Here is a 7688-nt window from a genome sequence, read left to right as displayed (position 1 = left end):
CGTACAAATGGAAATTTCGGGTTGTCACATCATCCCCCCGTTAGAAGGAATTTCGTCCCGAAATTAGAATTTAAGCAAATAAGAAGTTACAAATAACTAAACGAAAAGATGAGGGCATTTCAGTTTCATCTAATCCTCGCGTTCCCAAGTGAATTCCGGTCCTCGCTTGGCGTTCCAGCGAACCTTCACAATCGGGATACGGCTTTGTTTCGTCTGCTTGACCTCACGGTCCATGATCTCTACAGGTTCTTCCACGAAGTTGAGGCTCTCGTTGATCTCGATCTCGTCGAGTGGGATTAAGAGAGTCTCATCGAACAGACACTTTTTCAAGTTAGATACGTGGAATGTAGAATGTACGTTGCAAAGTGTGTCAGGTAGATCGAGTTTGTAAGCTACGGGGCCGACTCTTGCGAGGATCTCGAAAGGCCCTATGTACCTTGGATTAAGCTTCCCACGCTTACTGAAGCGTATCAAGCCCTTCCAAGGTGAGACTTTGAGAAGGACTCGGTCTCCCACCTGAAATTCCAAAGGTTTTCTTCGTTTATCAGCGTAGCTCTTCTGTCGATCTCTAGAGGCTTTCAATCGTTCACGAATCTGGATGATTTTCTCTGTCGTTTCCCGAATGATCTCCGGACCGGTGAGAGTACTATCAGAAGCTTTTCCCCTGGCTAATTGGGTATCACCCACCTCAGCCCAACACAGAGGGGATCTGCATTTTCGACCGTAGAGGGCTTCAAATGGTGCTGCCTTTATGCTCGTGTGATAACTGTTGTTGTAGGAAAATTCGACGAGAGGTAAATGGGTATCCCACGCTTTTCCAAAGTCAATTACACAAGAACGCAACATATCTTCTAAATTCTAGATTGTCCTCTCACTCTGTCCATCAGTCTGTGGATGGTAGGCTGTGCTCATGTCTAGCCTTGTTCCTAGGGAATGTTGTAGTCATTGCCAGAATCTTGAGGTGAACCTACTATCTCTATCGGAGATAATGGATATAGGCACACCATGTAGCCGTACGATTTCCCGAATGTATGTTCTCGTAAGTTTCTCCATCTTGTCGGTTTCTTTAATTGGCAGAAAGTGTGCAAACTTGGTCAATCTATTGACGATGACCCATATGGTATCCAGTCCACCCGTTGTCTTGGGCAACTTGGTTATGAAATCCATAGTGATCCGCTCCCACTTCCATTCTGGAATCTCTGGTTGTTGCAGTAAGCCGGAGGGCTTCGGGTACTCGACCTTAACCTTTGCGCAAGTAAGGCATTTACTTACGAAGGTAGCAATCTCTGCTTTCCTATTAGGCCACCAGTATAGCTTTTTAAGATCCAGATACATCTTATCTGAACCTGGGTGGACGGAATACCGAGTGTTGTGCGCCTCGGTCATGACCAAGTCTCAGAAACCACCGTATTTCGGTGTCCAGATTCGGTCCATGAAATATAAGGCTCCGTCACCCTTGGCTTCTAAATTCTTGTCCATTCCTCTGAGGGATTCACTCGTCACATTTTCAGGTTTCATGGCTTCAAGTTGGGTCGCCTGAATTTGTTTAGACAAGTGTGAATGGATGGTTATCGATAATGACTTGACCCTGCGACCAGAATATTCCTTCTGACTTAGGGCGTCTGCTACTACGTTGGCTTTACCCAGATGATAACGAATATCGCATTCGTAATCACTGAGTAGCTCAACCCACCGTCATTGTCTCATGTTGAGCTCCTTCTGATCGAATATGTGTTGTAAACTCTTGTGGTCGGTAAAGACAGTGCTTTTCGTTCCATACAAGTAATGTCTCCAGATCTTCAAAGCAAACACCACTGCTCCCAGTTCAAGGTCGTGGGTCGTGTAGTTAACTTCGTGTGTCTTCAACTATTTGGAGGCGTAGGCGATGACCTTACCTCGCTGCATCAGAACACACCCGAGCCCTTGGTTCGATGCATCGCAATAGACTACGAAGTCTTCTATCCCTTCGGGGAGGGATAGTACTGGCACAGTGAACAAGGCTCGTTTGAGCGTTTGGAATGCTCTTTCTTGTATCTCTTCCCAGTCAAAGGCCACACCTTTCTGGGTCAGGGTTGTAAGAGGTTTCGCTATTCGGGAGAAGTTCTGAATGAATCTGCGGTAGTAGCCAGCGAGGCCTAGAAATTGACGAATTTCAGTAGGCGTCTTCGGTGCTGACCAGTTCTCAATGGATTTAATTTTGGATGGTCCACGTGGATTCCCTCTTCGCTTACCACGTGTCCTAAGAATTCGACTCTTCGGATCCAAAATTCACACTTCGAGAACTTCGCATAGAGTTTCTCCATTCGTAAAGTTCCTAAAACTTGTCGCAGGTGATCGCCATGCTCTTCCTTACTTCGGGAGTAGATCAGGATGTCGTCAATGAAAACGATGACGAACTGATCTAAGTAAGGTCGACATACTCTATTCATCAGGTCCATGAAAACTGCGGGCGCATTGGTCAATCCGAATGGCATCACCATGAACTTGTAGTGTCCGTAACGAGTTCGGAAGGCTGTCTTTGGAACATCCTCCTCTACTACCTGTAACTGGTGATATCCGGATCTCAGATCAATTTTGGAAAAATAGTTCGCCCCTTGCAGTTGGTCAAATAGATCGTCTATGCAAGGCAGAGGGTAACGATTTTTGACCGTCAGTTTGTTGAGTTCTCTGTAGTCGATACACATATGGAATGATCCGTCCTTCTTCTTAACGAACAAGACTGGTGCTCCCCAAGGTGAGAAGCTTGGTCTTATGAAGCCCTTGCTAAGCAGTTCGTTAAGTTGACCAGATAATTCCTGCATCTCTGTTGGTGCTAAGCGGTAGGGCGACTTGGCTACTGGGGTAGCTCCTGGGACTAAGTCGATTCTGAACTCGACCTGTCGTTGCGGAGGTAATCCAGGTAGCTCTTCTGGGAAAATGTCGGGGAAGTCGCTCACTACTGGAATGTTCTTTAGTTCTTTCGTTTCGAGGCTCGTGTCGACGACGTGAGCAAGGAATGCGTGGTATTCTTTGCGTAGATATTTCTGTGCTTGAATACTTGATATAATGCGAAGACTCGCACCAGGTTTGTCACCGTAGACGATAAGAGTTTCGTTAGACGGGAGGTTTAAACGGACTGCTTTCTGGAAGCACATGATGTCGGCGCGATGAAGAGTCAACCAATCCATGCCGATGATAACTTCGAAGGTTTTTATTGAGACCGGCATGAGGTTGATTGGGAATGAATGGTTATCTAGGGTTAGGATACATCCTAAGTATATGCTACTGGTGTTTTCTGTTTTTCCATTAGCCATTTCTACTGTGAATTGTTCTTTAAGTGCGTGTGGTTGTTGTTTAAACATGCGAGCAAATTTATGGTTCACGAAGCTTCGCTCCGCTCCACTATCGAACAGAATGCATGCATAGGAGTTATCAAGGTGGAACGTACTAGTCACCACTATCGAGTCAGCAACTGCTTCCCCGTGGCCTATAGCTAGTACCCTCCTTGCTCCTCCAGCATTCTTTGCCTTGGGGCAGTCCCTCTTAAAGTGGCCTGTTTCGCCACATCCATAGCAGGTCGGGCTCGCACCAGAGCCAGGGACTTGTATGATCGGTTGTGCCAGGAATTTACAGAAACGGACGGTGTGTCCTTTCCTGTTGCAGTTAGAGCACTGCATTTCGCGGAAGGAGCTGTTGTGGTGGAAGTTGCATTTGTTGCATTTTGGAAAACTTCCAGCATACTGCTTCATCAGAACTGTAGCAGGGGTTACCGCGGCATGCACTGCCACAGTTTGCTGCTTTTTGGCAGGTTGCTGTTTCTTCTTGTCATCCCAGAACTTCCGCTTAGTGTCAACGGGTTTAGAGGGTTCCGGGATGGCTAGGGTTGTTGTGGTTGCAAGGATTTTGACTCCATGGTTAATGAGTCGTTGTGCTAGTCGCTTGGCACTATCGAAGGTAACGGGGTTTGATGATAGGATATTCCCCTGATACGGAGGCACTAACTCCCATGTGTACCTTTTGATCTTTTTCCCTTTAGTGGGAACCATATTAGGGCAGAGGGCCACCAGTTCACTGAATCTGGCGGTATAAGCAACAATGTTGGTGCCCTTCATGGTCAGGCTCCAAAGCTCCTGCTCTAGTTTCTGGATCTCACCCCTCGGGCAGTATTCCTCAATCATGTGGTCTTTCATCGTTTCCCAGCCTATGTCGTTGGCCACGACGAGAGTTAGAGATTTAACGTGGCCGTTCCACCACGTCAGTGCCTTTCCTTCAAAGGTGCATGCGACATATTTGACTTTGCTCGCAGCAGGGCATAAACAAATTTCGAAGACTGATTCAGTCTTCTCGAACCATTGCGAGAAAGCAATGACTCCACCGGTCCCATGAAATGACTTCGGCTTGCAGTTGGTGAAATCCTTGTAAGAGAACTCTCTCGAGCGCACAGGAGTTTTAACCGGAATAGAGTTTACAGGGGTTCCACCTCTGCTGGCATCAGTAGAGTGATACTGTACCATGACAGTTGCCACTGCTGTAGCTACGGCAGCATTTAGGGCTCCTGTATAGATTACCAGAGGTGGAGGAGGCAGTGTAGGTGTAGGGTTATTCCGGGGAGATTTGTGAGGAGGCATCTTTCAACTATAAGTTTATAAAGATGAGTAAAGTGGTAAGAATCAATTTGTAAGTAAGGTGAGAGTGACACATGGACTAACTAACCATAGCCCAACAATTGAATGAGTGTTTGAGATCATAACAAGGAAGATTCGTAGGAAAACACAAGTGTAAAGATTCTTCCCACAAAGTAGGTAGTTGTCAATAATACTGGTATTACTGATGTAACGAGTTCAATGAAAATTGACCTAACAGTAGGTCTTACATCATACCTTACGGAAAATTTGACGGTTCTAAGATTCCTAATTAGAGTACTGAAAGTTAGGAATATTTTATAGATAAGTGCTACTTAGAGCACAGATGTTAAAGGCTAATCCTTAACCCGAAAGATAATGATGTACTAGACATCATCTAACGGCGATGAGTATTCCTCGGGAGAACCCTGAGGTCTCTCATTTGACGGACCACCTCTTGACGGTGTCGTTCATGAGCCCTTTGACGAGCTCGAAGTTCCATGACTTCTGCTTGAGAGGCAACCAGATGTTGTTGTAGAGTTTCATTGGTTCTCCGGGTCCGTTCCATGTCTTCTTCGAGACGGCGAATGTGGACTGTGTTGACACCAGAGTTGGCATCAATCTCTACGACCTGGTCGATGGCTGCTCGACCTTGCTCAACATTACGAGCTATTCTGCAGATTATGACGGGCAGAGCTCGGTCAGCACCACCACCTTCGCTGACGTTGTAAAAGCTTCGGTCCCCAATGTATGGTAAGGGTTGACCCTATTCGTCGCTCCAGCGATTCAAGTTATCTACCCACAAGGGAGTGGGACTTGGAAAAGCTGGTCGAGGGTTGTTGTTCGGGGCTTGACCTACTGGAGGTAGGTTGTTGACTTCGGTCTTAGAGTCTGATCCATCCGAGAAGCCTTCAGCTTGATGATCATCCAACAGAATTTGGTGCTCATCATCAGACTCTGCTTCGAGCCATCCTGCATTGCCTTCATTTGGAAAGTACGGGTCGCCGTGATGGAATCCAGCCATTTAAATCTACGCGAGAAGAGAGGTATAAAGATATAGTATATATGTAGCTAGAAGAACAAAATACACCTATAGTATTTTAAGTTTAGGTTCTATTGATCTTCTTGTGGTATTGTTGGTAAGTTTTTAGACTTGTTAACACATCACAACCATTCTAGGGAATATGCTAATCACTCCTAGGACCAGCATAGTTGATCAGGCTATGCCATTCCCAGGACTGACCATACAACCCCGAGCTTACCTGTGATATTTAACAATCGTAATACTTTTGTTCTTGTCGTTGTGACACTAATGTTAGTATGAATGCAGACTAGTATACTTAATTAACTATTTTAGTATTTAAAGTATAGACTCTTGGTCAGAGTGTTTTAATCCCAAATGGGTTTATAGTTTAGTATATCTTTTATGGGTTGATATACTTGATTCACTATAAACAATGCTCTGATACCAATCTGTCACTCCCCAAAACCAAGAACGGCGGAAACGTTCTGGGGCGGAGGACATCACGTAAAGTATCACAACACAGTAAATGTAAATAAGCAAACAACATCATCCATTGCATTAAATATAAAATTTTAATACAAGCGTGTTCTGTACATTTTAGACACCAAAAATAATGTATATCAAAATAATAAGATGAGTCTTGAATGCGCTCCATCTTCTCAAAAGCTGGCCTCGGTACCTATCTATTGATGACCTGAGAATACAAGTTATTTTGAAAGAGTTTATCAGCATTAAGCTAGTGAGTTCATAAGTATTTTAGTGTCGGTATTTGTCATCCAAAAATGTTTGAACATGTGTCAAGTATAAGTTTGTAAAATGTATGAAAAGGTTTGTAAGTGTTTGTAAAAAAGTTAGAATCTCTCAGAAAAACCTATATTTTCTATTAAAGTAGCCTTCTACCAAGGCTTAACTATTTTGTATGCTCGTTTGTTGTAAAAGTGTGTAATTTCCCAAGTGTAACTATCATTTAACAAAATATAGTTTGTACATTAATGTTTCAGTGAGGATATCACTAAAATATGTAATGGGTAAATCATTGTAGTACTGTAGTTTTGTATTATAGGAACTACTGCTGTACTAGCTACCTTAAACCGGATTTATATTAAGGTATCATGTGATAAATTGCACCATACTATCGACTGGTAACAACGACATACAAATGGTCGTAATAACGGAATGACGTTTGGCACCCGCAGACCTGCAGGTCCGGCTGTAGCTAGTAGCAAGGTGTAGGATAGTCAATCCAGTATAGATCTATACGCAAACTCACACTCTCCCTCCAAGAGAATTCTGGCTACAACTCGGGCCATGACAATTAAGGCATGCTCCGATACAGTGGATCACAATTGTTAACGTATTCTTGTATATGTAATGAAATGAACTGTTCTAGTATAGTTGTATATGTTCTTCCTCTAGTATGGTTGTATATGTTCTCTTTCTAGTATAGTTGTATATGTTCTCTTTCTAATATAGTTGTATATGTTCTCTTTCTAATATATTTGTATATGTTCTCTTTCTAGTATAGTTGTATAAGTACTCGTAGTAATAAGTATTAACTCATCAATGAACTGACTCATTTATCTAGAAATTGCAGTAGTATGATCCTATGTTACCCCGATGGTAACTTACTGATCATGTACTGATAAGTATGAATATGGAAGTACTTTTATGTCTATACATGTATATATGATATATAACTAATATTGAAACGACCCTCGGATGGTCACCCGAAATCCCACCAGACCACATCCAAATCGAGGAAAAGGAAATAGAGCGAATGGCCTTCCTAAGCCCTTTAAACATTACTTATATACCTATACATATATGGGCATGCAATTTATAAGAAGTAAAACAAATTTTAATAAAAGCATTTGATAAGTAAAAGAGTTTGTAAAACATTTTGAAGTGAAACAGTTTGATAAACAGTTTGAACAGTGATAAAAATCATTGGTTTTCTAGTTATTAATCACATGTGATTGATGTAATAACTGTAAATGTTTAACTTGTATCCCCCCCCCCCTAAAGTATTTAAAACATTTAAAAGCATTTCCAAGGTTAATTTA

The sequence above is a fragment of the Lactuca saligna genome, chromosome 6, assembly GCF_052625555.1.
Source record: "Lactuca saligna cultivar CGN05327 chromosome 6, ASM5262555v1, whole genome shotgun sequence".
NCBI lineage: Eukaryota > Viridiplantae > Streptophyta > Magnoliopsida > Asterales > Asteraceae > Lactuca > Lactuca saligna.
Note: the sequence above shows the minus strand (reverse complement) of the source record.